General features: G+C 35.0%; 1 protein-coding gene across 1 annotated transcript in view; it reads right to left on the bottom strand.

Moving 5' to 3' along the window:
- Positions 1–2074: 2074 nt before the first annotated feature.
- LOC145252470 (proteasome assembly chaperone 4-like) overlaps positions 2075–10830 on the bottom strand; it is a 167734-nt gene continuing 158978 nt past the window's right edge. Inside the window, exon 4 of the mRNA XM_080111894.1 lies at positions 2075–2255. The gene's annotated coding sequence lies outside the window, so the exon portion shown is untranslated. The remainder of the gene's footprint in view (positions 2256–10830) is intronic.

Here is a 10830-nt window from a genome sequence, read left to right as displayed (position 1 = left end):
ATTTTGAGGGTGCTGGCAATGGTCCTGTTGTCATAACTTGGATTGGTAGAGAGCATGAGTTATACAGCAGCTCATTGAACATTGTGTCACTTTCAAACATGATAGAAGGCTCCTATTGCTCTTAGGATTTGTACAAAACTGGCCAACTAGTAGATGGTCTGCAACAACAACAAAAAAGAAGAAAACTGATTTTCATCAAACAAAAATGGAATCATTATTTTTCCTAGGGCGACAATTTTATCATTCCACCTTGTAGAATTTATTCAATTTTCGTCTTATTATCCAGCATATTTCATAAATAAAAGAAATTGACAAAGATGTCAGTTTAATAATTTCACATGCAAAATGTTTCAAGAACATTTGGGAACTTAACAAATTCATAATTTTTTCCATCAAAGATCATTTGCTTTTTTGTTCTACCAAATATTCTGATGAGTGGTTCTTTCTTTCTTTTTTTTTTTTTCATTTTTGGAATCTTTTGAGATAAAAATTCATAATTTGTGCATTCATTCTTTTGTGCGGGCTATTAGCCTTATTTTCATTGTTGTTGTTGTTCCACCTTGGGGCCCGTGGCACAATGGATAGAAGTGTTGAGTCTCTACAGTTCTAGGTGAGCATTGTCTGAAGATAGCGGTTTCAATCCTACCCAAAGCAGGCCAAAGGATTAGTTTTTCTTTTAGTTTTTTTGTTTTTTTTTACAAAGGAGCCACGACTTATCAAGGCTGAGAGGCCACGACTTATCAAGGCTGAGAGGCCACTCAAGGATAAGGATTAATGAGTGTACAGTAGTCAATGGAACACTATCGTAGTAATTGTTAGCAGTGGAAATTTGGTAAATTGGATGACTTAAGAGGAATGTCTCATCAAGAACTTGTTTATGTTGGATTTGAAGACAACCATATTGTAGTTAGCTGGAAAGCAGGCAAACAGAAGAGAGTTTCACAGGCATGCAGTTCTAAGAAAGAAACTTTGTTCATGGAATCTACGTTTAGGTTTAGGCACAGATAAAAAGTGGGGGAAATTGTTAATAGTGGTTTTAGCTAGATGAGTGTTTTTCGTGAAAGTTTGGCAAGGGGGGGCATAGATTGAAGTTCAGACAAGCACTTGCCATGAAAATAATGATAAAGCAGAGACAGGTTTGTAACATCTGTTCTGTAGAAAAGAGGTTGCAGGGAAGAGAAAAGGGCATCTCCTACGAGGTTACAAAGTCTATTTTGAACTCTATCAAGGTAAGATAGGGTGCGCCGAGCAGCTTCTATGCAGATGTGGCAACAGTACTCCATTTTAGGATGTATTTGGCTCTTATATAGATAGAGGATTACATCGCTAGTGGGATACCTACTGGAGTGGTAGAATGATCCAACCATTTTTCCAGCAACCTTGGCAACAGATTTGATGTACGTGCTCCATTTCAGATCAGGATTGAAAATCAGTCCCAGTAGTTTATGGGAAATCGTTTATAGTGGTTGTAGCTAGTTGAGTGTTTATTTTTTTGTTTTTGTGAAAGTTTGGCAAGGGGGAACCATTATGCACTGGCCATGAAAATAGCGATAGAACAGAGACAAGCTCGCAATATCTTTTCTGTGGGAAAGAAGTTGCAGGAAAGAGAAAAGGGAATCATCTACGAGGTTTTAAAGCCAGTTTTGAACTCTATCAAGGCTGGATAGGGAGTGTTGAGCAACTCCTGCCCAGATGTGGCAACAGTAATCCATTTTGAGGAGTATCTAGCTCTTATACAGATAGAGGATTGCGTTGGCAATGAGATACCTACTGGAGTGGTAGAATGATCCAACCATTTTTCCAGTGACCTTGGCAACGGATTTGATGCACGTGTTCCATTTGAGATCAGGAGTGAAGGTTAGAGTTGACAAATAAATACACATTGCTCTTTATCATAGAATGGAGGATATTTTTGAAATCAGTCACTAAATATTTTGGCTCTTTGAACTCGCAGGGATTAAGACTGTTTTTGGACAATTTTTGTGACAAACAATTTTATTGTCTTCATTTTTTTTGGAAAATCAACAAAATGAAAAGAAAACAAATTCAAAGTTTATATTAAAAAAAACAAAAATAATTTATAAAACAGAATTTATTGATAGAGATCTCAAAATTAAAAAAAAAATTTTTGGTCAGCAGTTTGAGGTGAAAACGTTTCTTTTTAATGCATTAGTTGTTGCTTTTGGGCTTCCATTGTGGAAAAAGATGGCAATGTAATTTTCATGAAGAACACTTGTTTCCAACGAGATATTTTTCTGAAACAAATGAAATAAAATACATGAAAGAATAATTCAACATATTATCAATGATAAAAACTGATTCAAAATTTATGAAAAGCAAAAGAATTGATATTGGATTTTTTTTTAATTACATTTTCATCCCAAACAATGTAGGGGCTACTATCAGGGACATAAGCTACAAGATTCTTCTCTTATTTAAGAAGAATTTAATTATGTTAAGTATTCATCCAGTGATACCATATGATCTGATTATCCTGAGGAGACCATTTTGCCAAACCCTGTCAAAAGCCTTAGATATATCTAGGGCTACCGCTCTATCCTCCCCTGCTTTGTCCAGTGTATGGTATATACCTTCAGAGGCTAATGGGAAGATAATTTAAGGGGTCAGTTCTTTCGCGAGAATCCTTGTAAACTGGTACCACAGAAGCAGTTTTCCAGCAGTCAGGAAACCAAGATTCATTAAAGCATTTGTTGTAAAGTTTGGAGAGGACTGGAGCAACCTCAACAGAGCATGCTTGTTTTTGTTTTTTTTTAGCTTATAAAATTTTGCTTTCGGTTTTGCTTCTGGCTGATGGCACCCAAGTCCCTGTTTTATTTTTGTCTTTTTTTTTTTTACCACCTGGCAAACGCCCCCACCCCCGCTAGTACATATATAATTTAAAGATGCTTTTTTTTTTTATATATATACATCAGAAATTGAACATTGAATGCAATGAAAAACGGAATTGTAATTATCGCTGAGTGGAATGTTCTGGTAAATGCTTTTTCATCAACAAAATATCCACAATGAACGTTGGCTCAAATCCAAAACGGTTCTTCTCTTAAACGAACAACCCAGATAGACATATATGCCAAGAAATGTTTAATGAAAAGAAAGCCAATAATAGGAAAGAGAGAAGAAAAAGAAAATACATCATTCGATCCAACAAATATTTAATTTTAAACATAGCACACTTAATATCAATCATTTAAGTCGATTGATTTATAGTTGGTTGGTTTTGTTTTATGGCATATCAACCATTTTTCAGGTTATTTGATGCCAAATCCAATCATTTTCGAAAAAAAAATGTATGTTTCACGTTCTTTATATCATCAAATATTTATTTATGGTGTTTGGTTTGGTTGTTTTGTAGAAAAAACTTGTTTTTGACTTTGCAGAACATGATCAAGTTTTTCAACGAGAAAGTAAAAAAAAAACAATAAAAAACAAAAAAAAACAATAATATCCATATTTGTTGTATCTTTGGTCAGGAAACCAGTATCTTCAGACAGCCTCATCTGTTGACACCTATAACAAGTATTGCCACTCCAGGCGAAATTACTTAAGACATGCTACCTCCATAGATTAAAAGGTCCTGTTCAAAATTCTGTGCAGATTCCCGAGTTCAACAAAAAGATTCCCGAACACTAAATTTTTAAGATGAGACCATGAATCCAAATGATTCAAATACTCCAAATCTGCGTAAATTATCGAAAATATGCAGAATCATTTAAATTTGATAAAAATTAGAATGAAAAGATTTTCGAATGAAATTTCTTGATCCCTCAATAAAACAAAAAAAAAATAATTGTTATTTTTTATATTCTGGTACAACAAATTTGAAACAAACTGAAAAATGGATTGAAAAAAAAAAAAAAAACTTCGATTAAGTTTTTATGAAACTTTTGGAGCTTATTGAGAAATCAATGAAAATGAATGTCAAAAAAAACATTAAATTTTTTTTTTACAAGGAGGTCACCATTTATCAAGCCTGAAACTCACTCAAGGATACAGGTTAATGAGTGTAAGGTAGTCAGAGACAGCAACGTAGTGATCGTAGTATTATTTAAGGAGACAGCTCAACAAGAGCTTTTTTATATTGGACTAGTGGGGGTACCCGGCGTTGCCCAGGTGTTTGTAGGTGTATGTATGGGAGGGGGTGTTAAATATTAACCCTGAAACGATGTTAAAAAAATCGAAAAAAAAAAAAGAAAACAGCGAAAAAAAACGCTATGTGTATAGGGGGGGGGGAGTAAACTAAAGAATAAGCGAAGTAAAAAAAATAAAGAAACGTTGCCCGGGTGTTTAAAGATGTAAAAGAAAAAAGAAAAATAGTTTTGGTCATGAGGCTGGATTGAACCCGGGAGCCTTGACGCGGAGGTGAAACAAACTCCAACCACTCAACCGTCTAGGCCAAGAGTAAGAGGAATTGATTATAGTGTTAAAATAAGGCTTATAAAGCGAGTGAAAGAGGTTTGATTGACAGATAGCCACTAAATGAGGTCATCGCGGGAGCGTTACGAGATGACGTAGCAGTATTTTATTTAATGCGTGACAGCTTTTTGGGGTTTGTTTACTTTGTTTCAATGCAGTGCAGTTTTCGCTTCCCCAAGATGATGATGAGGGGGGGGGAACCGGCTCCCCAAATGAAAGGGGATTAGCAATTGTTTGATATAAGGAGTTTAGCCCCACATTGATCAAAGCTGATTGCTTCTGGACGTTGTTCCGGCGCGATGCCGAGAACATACTGTTAGTTTTGAATTAGTTTCGCTTTTTATACGAAAACGCAAAATCAACACGTGAGAAGCCAAAATAGCAATAATTTTGTAAAAGTCGACGTAAATAAATCTAGAGGCGACCCGTGTTCCCAAATCCTAGATATTATTATATAGGGGGTATATAAACAGTTTTAAGCGATAGTAGCGACCCCGGGAGCGTGTGCGAAAGAAGCCTTTGCGAGACATACACAAAATGGTCACACACATTTTGCCTTTTATATATATAGACTAGCGAGGGGTACCCAGCGTTGCCCGGGTGTTTGGAGGTGTGTGTGTGAGGGGGGGGGGTAAAAAAAAAAGTAAGTATGAGGATCGAACCCGAACCGTTGAGGCAAAGTTGTAAATTAAAGTGTGAAAAAACAAACGTGCGACATTAACCATTGCCCCACCACGAGATGCTAACGGAAACACGTTTGAATTTATTTAATTACTTGGATTTAGCAGGTGCCCGTTTTAATGAGTTAACGAGGTCAAGTTTGACTGCAGGATAGTATTCATTTACAGCTGAACGCTTTTTTCCCCTCCCCCAAGATGTTATAGGAAAAAAACTAACCCACATGCGGCGAGCGACAAATATTGAATATTTATCTTCCCGAAATCGAGCAAATTAAATAGACAGGCGAGCTTCGTTGTTAACTGTGAGATATTACGATTTACATGTGATATAAAAAGTTTTAAAAAGTTGTGAAGCGAGCGACCGCTTCTCTGAAAGAAGCCTTTTGTAGACATACAGAAAAAGCAAACACACATACAAACATATTTTCGCTTTTATATATATAGATTTGAAGATGACCATGTTGTAGCCAGCTGAAAAGCAGGCCAACAGAACAAAGTTTCATAGGTATGCAGTTCTAGGAAAGAAGCTTTGTTCATAAAATTTGCATTTAGATTTAGGCACAGACAAATAGTGGGGGTGGGAATTGTTGATGGTCGTTGTAACTAAATGAGTGTTTTTTGTGAAAATTTGTTGTTAAACAATTGCACCCAGAAAACAACAACGTTATACTCCACTTTAAAAGTATTGATTAATGTTGCCTGTTAAGCGATCACTATTTTCATAAAGAGTTATGTCCTCTTGAATAATTGATAGTTTGGAGAAGGTGGCAGCACTGTTGCTAAGCATTGTTTGACAACTGAAACAGTAATTTGCATGGAAATGATTCTGTTTGGTTGTCAGCCAACCATAATCGATTTTACATAAGACTAACTAGTAGACCTGGTATTTCCTGTGCAACAGAAAAAAGAAATAAAATAATAATAAAAATACTAGTCTTGAATAAAATATGATTGAACTGTTAACATTAGAAAGGGGAGAAAAACTGTTTAGCAAAGAGGCATTAAGAATCATTTTAGTTTAAAAGAGAATTATACAAATATATGAGCATGTCTATCTTTATATTTATCTAACATTTTTCTCACTCTCTCTCTTTCGCTCTATTTGTGCATGTGTATGTGTGTGTGTGTGCGTGTATACATACACATCATACTCAAATGTGTATAGATGCATCATATGGTCAGTAAATTCACCAATAAACTTTCATTATACCTGAAGACGACCCATGTGGGTTGAAAACATTTGTACGTTTGACAAATTCCTATACTCTCATGCTAAGAACACAAGAATATTAACACACCATATAGAAAAAAAGAATGGACAAAAAAAAAAAAGAATATGCAGAGCTTAGAAAAGAAGCTATTAGAGTAAAAGATTTTTTGTCATTTAGCGACTGCTCCAGTTAAAGGGTGGGATTTTGCTGCCAGATGTGTTTGTTGAGTGTATGTACATTGAGGAGACACAAGTGAACAGACATCTCGTTCATCTCCTAACGTAGTCCCCTGTTAGACATAGTCTTAAATAATAGCCTCTTATATCAATATGTCTTGTTGAGGGTGAAAAAAAGTAAAAAATAAATTAAATAAATAAAACCTGTCAGAAGAAATTATAGTATGCAACTAAGAAGATAAGCTTTGTTTTCTAGATACATAGCTGTAGGAATTGTTTAGTCATGGTAGATGGTGTATAACTTATTTCCAACTGTTCTTTCTGGTAAACATGTCCTAACAACTTATCCACAAATATATAGTAGCAAGTGTTGGGAACATGTTTACCAGAAAGAACAGTTGGAAACAAGTCATACACCATTCACTATGACTTTGTAATTCCTACAGCTATGTATCATAGATAAGGATAACAATCTGCAAATAATAAAGATAAAACTACTCATCTCAAAGGATTCCAATAATAAAAAATAAATAATAATCTACATGATTATAAAACTCAGATCGGCTTGCTTTCTTTAAGCGTTTAAATCGTCCTTCCGGTTTGAAAAATTCTGCGCATGCGTATTACATGAGAACAATGTCATGAAGTTTTTTTTTAATCCAAAATTTTTCGCGTTTAAAATATGCAAATAAAAACAAAACTTTTTCATCGGCATTTTAAGAATTTTATTTGCATTTTGCATTGAAAGTTGGAATCGTTATCAAACACTCAAAAAAAAAAAAAAAGAAAAACTTTCTTCATTTTCATTTTTTTAACAGTTTAAAACTTTTTTAAATTCATTTTTTTTTTAATGTTACAATTTGAGACACTAAAACAAACGTAAAACACATTACAAAAACAAAGCCGTTGACTCATGATAAGTGCTTTCGATAAGAGTCGCACTTCTTTATTTACAAAGCCATTTGGCGGAAGTGACGTCAGACAAATTTTAAGGTTCGAATGACCAACACCCTATATAATGTAACATATTTTTGCTCAAATATAAAAATAAAAGATTTGGTACATTTTTACTTGGTTTTCACCTTAACATTTTCCTTTAAAATGACGACTTCTGAAGGTTTTCGGGTATGCTGAAAACAATTATTGTATTTAAATTTTCCACTATTAAGCAATGTAATTCGTTATGTTTAAAGTGGTGGCCATTGTTGTACTCGCAAGCGGGCATATTTTTGTCATAATTAATATACTCACTATTCCATAGCTAGCCTTAACATATACTGACCCAACGGGTCACGGGAAGCCTAGTAACATATAAATCTTGCTATTATATTCGATATTCAACTTTTTACAGATGGTCCAGTGGATTAATCAGTGTAAACCCGAATGTGTCCTCTTCCTATTTGCTCATACTGTGTTGTCGGAAATCTGATTCAATCGCAGAAGGATTGCAGATTTTGTTAACTTTATTAATTATTAATGGATGGAATTTGAGAAAGAGATGCCATAAACCGTAGCATAGATGCGTCCATATGCATTCATTCATTTGTCTTAAGTTTGAAAAAGAATTTTCATTGTTAAGCGCACAGATTGGGTGGCCGCATCTTAAAAATGGATACCCGTTCTTGTTTTTTTTTTTAAATGGTTCTCACAATTGATTTGAATTTCTTTTGTATAAAAAAAAACAAACAAACGATGATGGCGAATTACATCATTATCATGCCACACAAAGTGAATCAGTTTTTGTTATGTTAACATATTCTTATATCTGGAGTTCACCACCACAAGACGAATAATGGATGGCTTGCTGTAATGGTGGTGAAAGATATGGAAAAAGCCAGATGTGAGAATCGGTTAGATCAGAACCACATGTATTTGGCATTACTGAATGAGGACGAAGAGGTGAAGGAGAAGGAGTGGCGATAGAGAGAGTGGGGGAGCAGGAATAAAGAAGGGGAGAGAAGTAAAAGGGAATACGGGGAGAAGGAGTAAAGATAGAGAGAGTAGAAATAAAAAGAGGGGGAAGTAAAGAGGAAGAGAGGAAAGAAGGAGTAGAAATAGCGAGAGTGAGAGAGCAGGAGCAAAGAGAGGGGGAGACGTAAAGAGGAATAGAGGGGAGAAGGAATGGGAAATAGAGAGAGTGAGAGAGCAGGAGTAAAGAAGAGAAAGAAGTAAAGAAGGAGAGGGGGGGAGAAGTAAGGAGAAAGAAAGAGTATATGAACAAAAATGCAGTGCAAATATGGGGAGACAGAGAGAACGAGGAGAAAAGGCAGTAATATGTTTTTAACTTTTTTTCAAAGTGTTTTTTAACATGTTTTATTGTTTGCTCTTATATATATATACACACGGCACAATTCCGTTGACACATTGGTTCTCGCCAGATCACTGGTTAAGCAACGATGAGCCTGGCCAGTACCAGATGGGTGACCATTTGGGAAAGCTAAGCACTGTATATATCGCGCCAAGTCATAGAAATTCCCAGGTTGGTATTTGGGGGCACATTAATTCACTGGGAGTGATGCACCCTCGTCTTTGTTACGACATGCATTTAGGAGAAGGTTAACTCTGATGTAAAAACCTGTGGCCTACTGTATGCTCTGTCTTGTGGCAATCATTTGCACCGACAAAGGTTAGCAGTAATACCAAAGAGTGTGGGTGGTTCAACACATAGCCTTCATCACTATAAACAAATCATCTGTGTGGATTTCCAAACACCTTAGCTGTTGTGGCGGAACCTCATACGTCGAAATTGACAGGAGAATTCATTATATATATATATATATATATATATATATATATATATATATATATATATATATACTAGCAGGCTGCCAAGCGTTGCTTGGTTGTAAAAAAAAAAAACAGCCTATCCTGCCTTGACAGAGTACAAAATAGACTTTGTGGCTTAGTGGGGGATGCCCTTTTCTCTACCCTGCAACCTCTCTCCCACAAAAGAGACGTTGCGAGCCTATCCTTGTTTTATCGTTATTTCCATGGCAGGTGCTCGTCTGAACTCCAATCTCTGGTCCCCCCCTCGCCAATCTTTCACGAAAAACACCCGTCTAGCTGAATCCACTGTGAAAAATTTCCCCCACTCTTTTTCTGTGCCTAAATCAAAACGCGAATTCCATGAACAAAGCTTCTTTCTTAGAACTGCACGCCTGTGGAACTCTGTTCCGTCTGCCTGCTTCCCTCCGGACTACAACTTGGATGTCTTCAAGTCCAATGTTAACAAATTCCTAATGAACCGCCCCCTTAATTAAACACTTCATCAAATCTCCACACTAACGTAATGTACTTGCAATAACCCTTATCCCTGAGTGGCTTCCGGGCCTTGATAAGTGGTGATCACTGTGTAAAAAAAATAAAAAAATATGCATAAATATTATATTTTAATTAATGCAGATTTCTTATTTATTATAAATAGAAATATCGTAACATTATCAAACGTAACATTAAATAAATATCGTAGGTATCAAACGTAACATTAAATAAATATCGTAGGTATCAAACGTAACATTAAATAAATATCGTAGGTATCAAACGTAACATTAAATAAATATCGTAGGTATCAAACGTAACATTAAATAAATATCGTAGGTATCAAACGTAACATTAAATAAATATCGTAGGTATCAAACGTAACATTAAATAAATATCGTAGGTATCAAACGTAACATTAAATAAATATCGTAGGTATCAAACGTAACATTAAATAAATATCGTAGGTATCAAACGTAACATTAAATAAATATCGTAGGTATCAAACGTAACATTAAATAAATATCGTAGGTATCAAACGTAACATTAAATAAATATCGTAGGTATCAAACGTAACATTAAATAAATATCGTAGGTATCAAACGTAATGTTAAATTCCTTTAAAAAAAAAAAGAAGTATAAAAAGAAAACAGAAAGAAACTGTACATGCGAGTTTTATGTTTCTTTCTAAACAGTTCATTTCTTGTAAGTAAAAACAAAAAGTACTCGAGCTGAGATCGAAACCAAACCCTAAGAATAGTGAGTCAAGTACGATAACCATTAGGCCAGCTTGACATGATCCTTAAAAAGTATTTTCGAATCTAATTATTCTTAAAATAAGGAAGCTGTCATGTTTCACGCGTACGCATGCGTGAAACAGTTGACAAACAGATAAAAATCCGATGACTTCCACATATCAATTTTTCAATTTTGACCTCTTAGCAGAATTTTTTCCTGATCAAAACCAATTAAAAAATTTTCCACATATCTGAATACCCTATATATCAAATTTCAAGTCCGTAGATCAAAAACTCATTGAGTATATAGATTGAGAAGTGCCCTCACACACAC

The sequence above is a fragment of the Euprymna scolopes genome, chromosome 29, assembly GCF_053919585.1.
Source record: "Euprymna scolopes isolate OS-2025 chromosome 29, ASM5391958v1, whole genome shotgun sequence".
Taxonomy (NCBI): Eukaryota; Metazoa; Mollusca; class Cephalopoda; order Sepiida; family Sepiolidae; genus Euprymna; species Euprymna scolopes.
Note: the sequence above shows the minus strand (reverse complement) of the source record. Positions and strands in the feature narration are given on the sequence as shown.